Below are 12,392 nucleotides of genomic sequence, written 5' to 3' on the forward strand. Positions count from 1 at the left end.
TATTATAAACACATGAATAAATAAGAATGTATATAGATCATCCTGTATACAAAGTATATCTGGTAATCAACTCTTCCTAATTGTTAAAGAAATTAATAAATATTTATTATAAGCTGTATATTGCTGTTGATTTTTTGGTTCAAAAATGTCCAAGATGCATTTTCTGCCTTTGAAACCCTGATAGATTTATCAAAGGAAGCAAATATATACTAACAATTTTCATAACCTAAATATAGTGATAAGAATATTTAACGTCTTGTGTGACTTATAAATAAAATATTTTATGTATTGTAACTACTTATATACAGTGTACATGAAAAAAAGGGTAAAATATTGTACCTGTTCATAAATGTGTGTACATGCTGCAGTAATTTCATTCCTATTACTCATATGCTTTATATCAGAGTGATTTTTTTAGAAGAATGAATAAAAGCTTTGAGCAATCAGTTTGAACACATGGGTAATGTTTAAATTGAAGTCCTAAGATCAAGCTCGGGGCAAAGATACTGCTGGAATGCCATAGAATTATAGTGTATTCACACCACCATTGACAGACTGGCACAGTGGGGTTCATCTGCAGTTTTCTTTCTGGGAGAAATCTCAGAAGGGTTTCAACAAAGTATTAACCACTGTATACCTAGACCTACATGTTTCCTGTCTAGTGGGTTCAAAGAAGTCTCTATAATCAGTTCTTCAAAATTGGGAGTGAGCCCACTGGGAGAAAATCGATGAATGTTTGTTTACCTGCTGGGTGCAAAAATGGAAAAATATCAACCTAAGGACATTTTTGTTTTCATCTTGCATTGTGCTTGAAGATTACGCAGCAACTGGAAACTGGCTATATGACAGGAAATCAGGAGGTGGTCCCACACTCAGAGGAACTCACTGCTGACAAACAGATATTTCTTTGCTGCCAAAAGTTTCCTGCTCACTACAAAGCTAAGTGACTTCAGGATATTTATACACCCTGCAGTTGCAGCATGGTCTGTAGCTTAAATACTGGAGAGAATCTCCACATCTCTGAGTATTTCAGGGAATCAGATAGGAACTTGATAGAAGAAGACTTTTTTTTAATTTAATCCATTAACTTAGGATTTAAGCACCAAAAATTTTACTAAAAAGATGTTTGGAAGGAAAAAGAAGAGATTTTTGGAGGCCTATTAAGTGATGTAACTTCAAGTATTCTAGGAAGCTCCATGTTTATCAGAAACCTCTTGGCATATGTTATGAAAAGTCATATATTTCTGTTTAAATATTGCATAACACAGTTCAGTTGTATTTCTTCGTATTCAAAACATATAATAGAAGGAGAAGCCTCTTTCAGGATGTTAGAAAAATAAATAACAACAACAAGGCAACACAATTTTAGCTTAGAAACGTGGCCCACAAGTTGTACAGCAAGAGCTATTACAAGTTACAAGTCTGAAGTATGATGCAGATAGATTTTCAATGTCGATGGAAGCAGTTTGCATGTCTCAAGCACTGAAAATAAATATAACCCAAAACAGGCAGAGTTTTCATATGGCATGCAGGAACTGAGTCTATCAAAATTGAATGGAGTACAATAGGCATGAAGCACAGAAGATAAAGGAGATGCATATGATTTCCTCAACCTAAGTGTCCCATTCAGCAGCCATACTTAAGCACTGACACATAGGGAACTTTATAGGTTTTGCTCATTGCTCTGTCAGCCCCACCTAAAATAGTGTGTGGCTTATATGGTGCTCACTACATATTTGTATGTTTGAATGAATGAATAAAGCTGGGAATATGAGAGTTTTATGGAAGTCAAAAATAGAAACAATTTGTAACAATGTAAAAAGCCTCATCATTTTGAAAGTTAATACAAATATCAAGTTGAGTCTGAGGAGACATTAGATAAGATACCTAAGATTTGTTTGAGGTGCCCTTAAATCTCCCATTTCTTTTTCCCTGACAGAGATAGAGAGTTAAAAATTTCCCCATCCCATGTTTCCCTACTTTATTTCATCTCATCCCAATCCAACTGCCATTTTTTTTGACAGTGTCTAAAAGTTCAAGATTTTATGTTCCTCTTAAAACTTAGTGTGTATTCCATTCACTTAAGGATGAGATAAATTTCTAACTAGAGAAACTCATGATTACTATGCTGATATAAATGACACTGAATAAAATATAGTTAGTTCTCCCTGGTGTGTGTAATTTAGAAGGATAGATTGATAGATATATAGATAGATAGATAATAGTTACATAGATACATAGGGAGATGATAGATATATGTATGGATATATAGATAGTTTCAAATATGTAGAAGTCTTCAAACGTCCAAAACCAAAAAGAAAGCTATAGCTATCTCCAGTCTTCTAGGAGGCTGTTTATGAACATTTTTATTAGAAGAGGGTCCTCTAGTTATTCCCATATCATATAATTAAACTAAAGTCATATCCATAGTTTCTTATAAAACAGTGATGGTCCATCAATGTGCTAGCAATATAAGTTCCAGGTTATTTTGACATTATTTTCACCCTGCATAATGAACCTGAGAAAAAGAGAAGACCAAATGCCAAATTCCGGATCATATGAAGATTGAAATGCTTTTTCCTGTAATAGGTCATTATGAATTTAGACTGGGAATTTTTTCAGGAAATAATTCAGTTATTATAGATACTGGCTATTTACCTGTATGAATCCAATCATTTATTTTTATGATTACAGAATGTCATAGGGTTCTATGTGTACATTTAAATTGTTCTGCACTATAGAGAGAATAGTCTTCCTTATTGTTTCAAAAGTGTCTTGACAATGAACTGTGGCTATATTTCTTCTAGGTATTTTATCATTTCAGACTAGAAAAATTCATTAATAACCAAAGTCATAAATATTTCTATTTTTTGTAACTAATTAAACATAGATCATCCCTGGTACAATGGTGTAGCTGGAGATTAATGTAGAAATTATCTACATCCTTTTTCTCACCAAATTATTTGACTAATGAAGAAGCTGAGTGCCACAGAGTCAATCGATTTGCCAAGACCACACAGTTGAGGAGGGCTGTATCAGGATTAGAAAACATGCTTTCTAAATTTGGGCCACTATCTTATCTACTCTGCTAGTACTTTTCAAACTTTTCTGTGACCACTGGTAACAGAAATTATTAGGATCAGGGCTGTGGCATTTCTGAGCACTCTGGCCCCAGTTCAACTGGGTATTGTGCTTTCCTCCATTTCATGTCTGCTTTTATGGTAAATTTTGCTAAAATGCTTCCTCCCGCTAAAATCTTTGTAAACCTTCATACTAGAAATCAACTCAAGTATAATTAATCTTACTGGATGCACACTCTTTCTTTCAGGACAAGAAACGTCACCACCCCATACATGGGCATGTACGTGAAACTAAATATGTCCCTAAAAATACTGACAAAAGTGTCCCCTGTTGTTTGTCAGGGAAGTCATCTGACCATTTGAACCTAAAGCTCTGTCTTCAATCAATAGAACATATCAGCAGATTATATCCTTTTGAGATTATTTCACAAGAAAGCAAATTGTAAAATAGTCTCCAGAAGTTGCTAAAGCCTAGATGAGTGTGAACTAAAATCATTTCAATTGAATGCCCAATACAAAGGCGGAGAGAATATCTTGTAATCAGACTCCAGACATTGTTAAAAAATAAATAAGAAAAGTGTGGAACAAATGAAAGAAAGAACTTGTGGATATATTTTAAGGATGTGTTGAAGAGAAGTTTCGTGTGTGCTCTAGACAAAACTTGAGCATAAAGAATTGTGGGACATAAAAATTTATGTCTTCTCATTCTAGGTGGTTTGGCTTCCAAGTCCATGTACAATTCATTCTTCAAATCTCTGTATCAGATTCTTATCTTGAGCACTAGCCCACCAGGTGTCTATCTTGTCTTTTGTCCTCAGTTAGTGGCCAGTGGAGCATTACAAACTCTGTAGAAAGTATAATCTTTTCCCTATGACTTGATACTCACACAATGTAACCACTTGTTATTTTTAAACCATAGGAAGCACAAGGTCTTAACTCCTTTAGGAAACTATCATTCAAATTGATGTCCACCTGTTTGGAGGATTCTGTAATATCATTAATTTTCCCAATCCCTAAACAAGATTCAGGACTCCCTAGGATCATGGCAAATCAGTCATCAATATTTTTTTATTTCAATTATGATATTGATTTATGTAACTTCAGAGAGTTCACCAAGTATTTCATTTGAAATCCCTTTTCTTCTGACTACATATTACCATAGGGAATTCCTCTTCTAGCTATGACAGAGAAATCAACACCAGATTTATTAGTTACAAAAAGTCAACTGCAAATCTGGATAAAACGTATGAAGCAACTATTTTTAGTGATTGAACAGGTTTGCTGGACTGTATCCTTTGGCATAAGTAATGACATGAGATGAACTCCAAGGTCACTCCTCAATAAACCTTGTGTTCTTCCTGGAAGCCCTTTGGAGCTAGAAGCAGAGAGATGAACCCCAAATGGGACACCCACCTCACTGAGCTCAGAAGGCTGTTGAAGCTGATGGGATTGGTAGGGCAAGATGCATAAGAAGAGGAAGAATCCAGATTCTCCATGGATTCTCCATCAGAATACCTTAAGGGTTCTTGGTTGAAGTCTGAACTACAGCTGCAAAGTGTGAGACTCTCAAGGGTCATTGGCATGCTGCAATTTTCTTCAAGTTGAGATCTTCTGAATCCAAATGTCTCACTAAAAAGGATGTCAACTGCATAGTTACCCACAGAAGCTCCAGCACACCCACCAGACAAAGTGGTTGAGAGGGTTTGAATCAGTGAATAGCTGTTCTATCCTAGACAGTCAGGGATAATCTGATAAGTACAAAGAATAGAAGGCAAGTGTACAAATAAAGAAAATGGAACAAGAATTAATTATATAAATAAATGTTAAGCAATTAGAGAAATATTTACAGAATAACAATGCATTAGAATTATTGAGGCAATGTAGTTAAAGGGTATCAAAAGTTGGGAAACAGTACTTAGGATAAATCTGAACAAATTCTCAGAGGGAAAAAAATGGAAAGATAGTCAGAAATTTGCCATAACCAAAAACCTCCCTACCCCACCCCACCCCACCCCCAGAGAAAGCCAATTTTAAAACTCTATATAATGTTCTAGATGGAGGTACGCAGAATTTTAAGATGGCTCCAAGATCGTACCCTCTGGTTTAACATTATTTTATATAATTCCTCACCTTGTGTGGGTGGGACTGTTTTAACAGGATATTACTGTGTTATATGGCAAAGATGAAGGAATTTTGTAAATGTAATCAAGTTCTTTAAGCAATTGACTTTTAGTTAATCAAAGAGAGATTATTCTGTGTGAGGCAGACTTAATCAGGTGAGTACTTAAATGACAGAAGTTGAAGAGATCAGAAGCAACAGCAGACTTTCTTTTGCTGGCAAAGCAAAATGCCATATTTTGGAGGGAGCCATGTGGTAGGTATCTGCACATGGCTTCTAGCAGCTAGGTACCTCAGTTTATACCTGCAAATAATTTATTTCTGCAAATAGTAAGTTAGCTTGAAAGAGGACACAGAGCCTCAGATGACAGTGCAGACCTGGCTGACACCTTGATTTCAGCCTGATGAGATGCTGAGCAGAGGGCTCAGCCAAGCTGTGTACAGATTCCTGGTCCACAGAGCTGATAAACTTGTATTGTTTTAAGCCACTAAATTTATAGTAATTTGTTATACAGCAATAGAAAACAAGTAACAGAAATTAAAGGCAAAAAGCTGTCCAAATTTTAATATTAATGTTACAGAGCCCTAGCAATAAGTCTATAAAAGGAAAGCATTAAAAGAAAGGAAAAGAAAAATTACAAGGCAGCAGTTTATTAAGACCTAATACACCTAAGACATCTAAGGCAATCAAATAATGAAGTTTACTATGTTAGACAATTAAATGCTTCACAGTTATAGATGTCAGCAGTATCTTTTCATCTAAATTAACAACCATTTATGAGAAAAAATTTCAATAGGAGAGGAACAGGAGTTTAGTAATAAGGAAAGTCTAGGAAATAGTCTGATAATAATCTAACTCCAAATTTCAGTACCTAAATATAACAAAAGTAGACTTCTAATTCATGCAAATTCTGTTGTGAGTCAGACAGCTCTCTTGGGCAAATGTCTCTGCATGGTGACTCAAGTATCCTGGCTGCTTATTTCTTATATCAAAGAAGATCTACACCATGGACAAACAGGATACAATTTAATGACCATGCAAGCAAAGCTCCTATGAGGAAAAAGGAAATTTGTGAAAAGCTACACCAATGGAATATTACCCAGTTTAAGCTGTTCTAACATGCTCTACATGATATGCATTCTTTGAGCTATTTTTTCAGTAAATAAGACATCTGTAAGAATTATATGTCTCAAAATTCAATTTTGCAAATAGATCTGGTCTTTTTCAGAAACACATGCAAAAACCCAAGTCACACTAGGAAAAAAAAAAAAAACTTTTGACATAGATAGCTTAAAAATAATTTATTCCTTGATGTAAAAAAATTACAACAGGATGGCAGAGTAGAATGATGTGCTCTAACTACCTCTTGTGAGAACACCAGAATTACAACTAGCTGCTGGACAATCATCAACAGGAAGATACTGAAACTCACCAAATAAGATACCCCATATCCAAAGACAAAGGAGAAATCATGATGAGACGGTAGGAGGGTTGCAAACACAGTAAAATCAAATCCCATAAATGCTGGGTGGGTAACTCACAGACTGGAGAACACTTAGACCACAGAAGTCCACCCACTGGAGTGAAGGTTCTGAGCCCCACATCAGGCTTCCCAACATGGGGGTCTGGAAACAGAAGGAATTCCTAGATAATCAGACTTTGAAGGCTAGTGGGATTTGACTGCAGGACTACAACAGGACTAGGGGAAACAGAGACTCCACTCTTGGAGGGCACACACAAAGTAGTGTGCACATCAGGACCCAGATGAAGGAGCAGTGATCACAGGGGAGACTGAACCAGACCTGTCTGCTAGTGTTGGAGGGTCTCCTGCAGAGGCAGTGTGTGGCTGTGGCTCACTGTTGGGACAAGGACACTGGCAGCAGAAGTTCTAGGAAGTACGCCTTGGCATGAGCCCTCCCAGAGTCTGCCTTTAGCCCCACCAAAGTGCCCAGGTAGGCTCCAGTGTTGGATCGCCTCAGGCGAAACAACCAACAGGGAGGGAACCCAGCCACACCCATCAGCAGTCAAGCAGATTAAAGTTTTACTGAGTTCTGCCCACCAGAGCAACTGTCAGCTCTACCCACCACCAGAACCTCCCATCAGGGAATTTGCACAAGCCTCTTAGATAGCTTCATCCACCAGAGGGCAGACAGCAGAAGCAAGAACTAAAATCCTGCAGCCTGTGGAACAAAAACCACACTAACAGAAAGATAGACAAGATGAAAAAGCAGAGAGCTATGGAACAGATGAAGGAACAAGATAAAACCCCAGAAAAACAACTAAATGAAGTGGAGATGGGCAACCTTCCACAAAAATAATTTAGAATAATGATAGTGAAGATGATCCAGGACCTCGGAAAAAGAATGGAGGCAAAGATCGAGAAGATGCAAGAAATGTTTAACAAAGACCTAGAAGAATTAAAGAACAAATAAACATAGATGAACAATAAAATAACTGAAATTAAACTTACACTAGAAGGAATCAATAACAGAATAACTGAGGCAGAAGAACGGATAAGTGATCTGGAATACAGAATGGTGGAATTCACTGCTGCAGAACAGAATAAAGTAAAAAGAATGAAAAGAAATGAAGACAGCCTAAGAGACCTCTGGGACAACATTAAATGAAACAACATTCGCATTATAGGGGTCCCAGAAGGAGAAGAGAGAGAGAAAGCATGAGAGAAAATATTTGAAGAGATTATAATAGAAAACTTCCCTAACATGGGAAAGGAAATAGCCACCCAAGTCCAGGAAGTGCAACGAGTCCCATACAGGAAAAACCCAAGGAGAAACATGAGGAGACACATAGTAATCAAACTGGCAAAAAATAAAGACAAAGAAAAAATATTGAAAGCAGCAAGGGAAAAATGACAAATAACATACAAAGGAACTCCCATAAGATTAACAGCTGATTTCTCAGCAAAGCTCTACAAACTAGAAGGGAGTGGCATGATATACTCAAAGTGATGAAAGGGAAGAACCTACAACCAAGATTACTCTACTCGGCAAAGATCTCATTCAGATTTGATGGAGTAATCAAACACTACAGACAAGCAACTACCAAACCAGCTCTACAACAAATACTAAAGAAATTTTTCTAAGTGGGAAACACAAGAGAAGAAAGGGACCTACAAAAACAAACCCAAAACAATTGAGAAAATTGTCATAAGAACATATATATTGATAATTACCATAAACGTGAATGGATTAAATGCTCCAACGAAAAGACACAGGATTGCTGAATGCATACAAAAACAGGACACATATATATGCTGTCTATAAGACACCCACTTCAGACCTAGGGACACATACAGACTGAAACTGAGGCGATGGAAAAAGGTATTCCATTCAAATGGAAATCAAAAGAAAGCTGGGGTAACAATACTCATATCAGACAAAATAGACTTTAAAATAAAGAATGTTACAGGAGACAAGGAAGGACACTACATAATGATGAAGGGATCAATCCAAGAAGATATAAAAATCATAAATATATATGCACCCAACATAGGAGCACCTCAATACATAAGGCAACTGCTAACAGCAATAAAAGAGGAAATCAACAGTAACACAATAATAGTGGGAGACTTTAACACCTCACTTACACCAATGGACAGGTCACCCAAAATGAAAATAAATAAGGAAGGAGAAACTTTAAATGACACAATAGACCAGATAGATTTAATTGATATTTATAGATCATTCATCCAGAAACAGCAGATTACACTTTCTTCTCAAGTGCATAATGAATATTCTCCATGATAGATCACATCTTGGGTCACAAATCAAGCCTCAGTAAATTTAAGAAAATTGAAATCATATCAAGCATCTTCTCTGACCACAACACTATGAGATTAGAAATGAATTACAGGGAAAAAAAAGTAAAAAAAACACAAACACATGGAGGCTAAACAATACCTTACTAAATAACACAGAGATCAATGAAGAAATCAAACAGGAAGTCAAGAAATACCAAGAGACAAATAACAATGAAGACATGACGATCCAAAACCTATGGGATGCAGCAAAAGCAGTTCTAAGAGGGAAGTTTATAGCTATACAAGTCTACCTCAAGAAACAAGAAAAATCTCAAATAAACAATCTAACCTTACACCTAAAAGAATTAGAGAAAGAATAATAATAAAAAAAAAGTTAGCAGAAGGAAAATAATCATAAAGATCAGAGCAGATATAAATGAAATAGAGGCAAAGAAAGCAATAGCAAAGATCAATAAAACTAAAAGCTGGTTCTTTGAGAAGATAAACAAAATTGATAAACCATTCACCAGACTCATCAAGAAAAAGAGGGAGAGAACTCAAATCAATAAAATTAGAAATGAAAAAGGAGAAGTTATAACAGACACCACAGAAATACAAAACATCCTAAGAGACTATTACAAGCAACTCTATGCCAATAAAATGGACATCCTGGAAGAAATGGACAAATTCTTAGAAAGGTATAACCTTCCAAGACTGAACCAGGAAGAAATAGGAAGTATGAACAGACGAATCACAAGTAACAAAATTGAAACTGTATTTCAAAATCTTCCAACAAACAAAATTCCAGGACCAGATGGCTTCACAGTTGAATTCTATCAAACATTTAGAGAAGAGCTAACACCCATTCTTCTCAAACTCTTCCAAAAAATTGCAGAGGAAGGAACACTCCCAAACTCATTCTATGAGGCCACAATCACCCTGATCCCAAAACCAGACAAAGATACTACAAAAAAAGAAAATTACAGACCAATATCACTCATGAATAAAGATGAAAAAATCCTCAACAAAATACTAGCAAACAGAATCCAACAACACATTTAAAGGAATGTACACCATGATCAAGTGTGATTTATGCCAGGATGCAAGGATTTTTCAATACATGCAAATCAATCAATGTGATACACGATATTAACAAATTGAAGAATAAAAACCATATGATCATCTCAATAGATGCAGAAAAAGCTTTTGACAAAATTCAACAACAATTTATGATAAAAACTCTCCAGAAAGTGGGCACAGGGGGAACCTACCTCAACATAATAAAGGTCATATAGGACAAACCCACAGCAAACATCATTCTCAATGGTGAAAACCTGAAAGCATTTCCTCTAAGATCAGGAACAAGACAAGGATGTCCACTCTCACCACTATTATTCAACATAGTTTTGGAATTCCTAGCCACAGCAATCAGAGGAGAAAAAGAAATAAAAGGCAGACAAATTGGAAAAGAAGAATTAAAACTGTCACTGTTTGCAGATGACATGATAATATACATAAAGAATCTGAAAGATGCCATGAGAAAACCACTAGAACTAATCAATGAATTTCATAAAGTTGCAGGATACAAAATTAATGCACAGAAATCTCTTGCATTCCTATACACTAATGATGAAAAATCTGAAATACAAATTAAGGAACACTACCATTTACCATTACAGCAAAAAGAATAAAATACTTAGGAATAAACCTACATAGGGAGACAAAAGATGTGTATGCAGAAAACTATAAGGCACTGATGAAAGAAATTAAAGATAATGCCAACAAATGGAGAGATATACCATGTTCTTGGATTGGAAGAATCAATATTGTGAAAATGACTATACTACCCAAAGCAATTTACAGATTCAGTGCAATCCCTACCAAATTACCAATGACATTTTTTACAGAACTAGAACAAAAAATCTTAAAATTTGTATGGAGACACAAAAGACCCCGAATAGCCAAAGCAGTTTTGAGGGAGAAAAACAGAGCTGGAGGAATCAGACTCCCTGACTTCAGACCATACTACAAAGCTACAGTAATCAAGAAAATATGGTACTGGCACAAAAACAGAAACATAGATCAATTGAACAGGATAGAAAGCCCAGAGATAAACCCATGCACCTATGGTCAACTAATCTATGACAAAGGAGGCAAGGACATAAAATGGAGAAAAGACAGTTTCTTCAATAAGTGGTGCTGTGAAAACTGGACAGCGACATGTAAAAAAATGAAATTAGAACACTCTCTAACACCATACACAAAAATAAATTCAAAATGGCTTAGAGATCTAAATGTAAGATCAGACACTATAAAACTCTTAGAGGAAAACATAGGAAGAACACTTTTTGACATAAATCAGAGCAAGATCTTTTTTGATACACCTCCTACAGTAATGGAAATAGAAACAAAAATAAACAAATGAGACCTAATGAAACTTAAAAGCTTTTGCACAGCAAAGAAACCATAAACAAGATGAAAAGACAACCCTCAGAATGGGAGAAAATATTTGCAAATGAATCAATGGACAAAGGATTAATCTCCAGAATCTATAAACAGCTCATGCAGCTCAATACTAAGAAAACAAACAACCCAATCCAAAAATGGGTAGAAGACCTAAATAGACATTTCTCCAAAGAAGACATACAGATGGCCAAGAATGGTATGAAAAGTTGCTGAACATCACTAATTATTAGAGAAATGCAAATCAAAACTACAGTGAGGTATCACCTCACACCTGTTAGAATGGGCATCATCAGAAAATCTGCAAACAGCAAATGTTGGAGAGGGTGTGGAGAAAAGGGAACTGTCTTGCACTGTTGGTGGGAATGTAAATTGATACAGCCACTATGGAGAACAATATGGAGGTTCCTTAAGAAACAAAAAATAGAATTACACATATGATCCAGCAATCCCACTACTGGGCATATACCCACAGAAAACCATAATTCAAAAAGACACGTGTATCCTAATGTTTATTGCAGCACTATTTACTATAGCCAGGTCATGGAAGCAACCTAAATGCCCATTGACAGATGAATGGATAAAGAATATGTGGGGGCTTCCCTGGTGGCGCAGTGGTTGAGAGTCTGCCTGCCAATGCAGGGGACACGGGTTCGAGCCCTGGTGTGGGAAGATCCCACATGCCGCGGAGCGACTAGGCCTGTGAGCCACAACTACTGAGCCTGCGCGTCTGGAGCTTGTGCTCCGCAACAAGAGAAGCTGCGACAGTGAGAGGCCCGCGCACCGCGATGAAGAGTGGTCCCCGCTCTCCACAACTAGAGAAAGCCCACGTACAGAAAAGACCCAGCACAGCCAAAAATAAATAAATAAATGAAATTAAAAAAAAAAAAAAAGAATATGTGGTACAAATATGCAATGGAATATTACTCAGCCATAAAAAGAATGAAATTGGGTCATTTGTTGAGACATG

Source organism: Tursiops truncatus, chromosome 4 (genome assembly GCF_011762595.2).
Source record: "Tursiops truncatus isolate mTurTru1 chromosome 4, mTurTru1.mat.Y, whole genome shotgun sequence".
Classification (NCBI taxonomy): Eukaryota; Metazoa; Chordata; class Mammalia; order Artiodactyla; family Delphinidae; genus Tursiops; species Tursiops truncatus.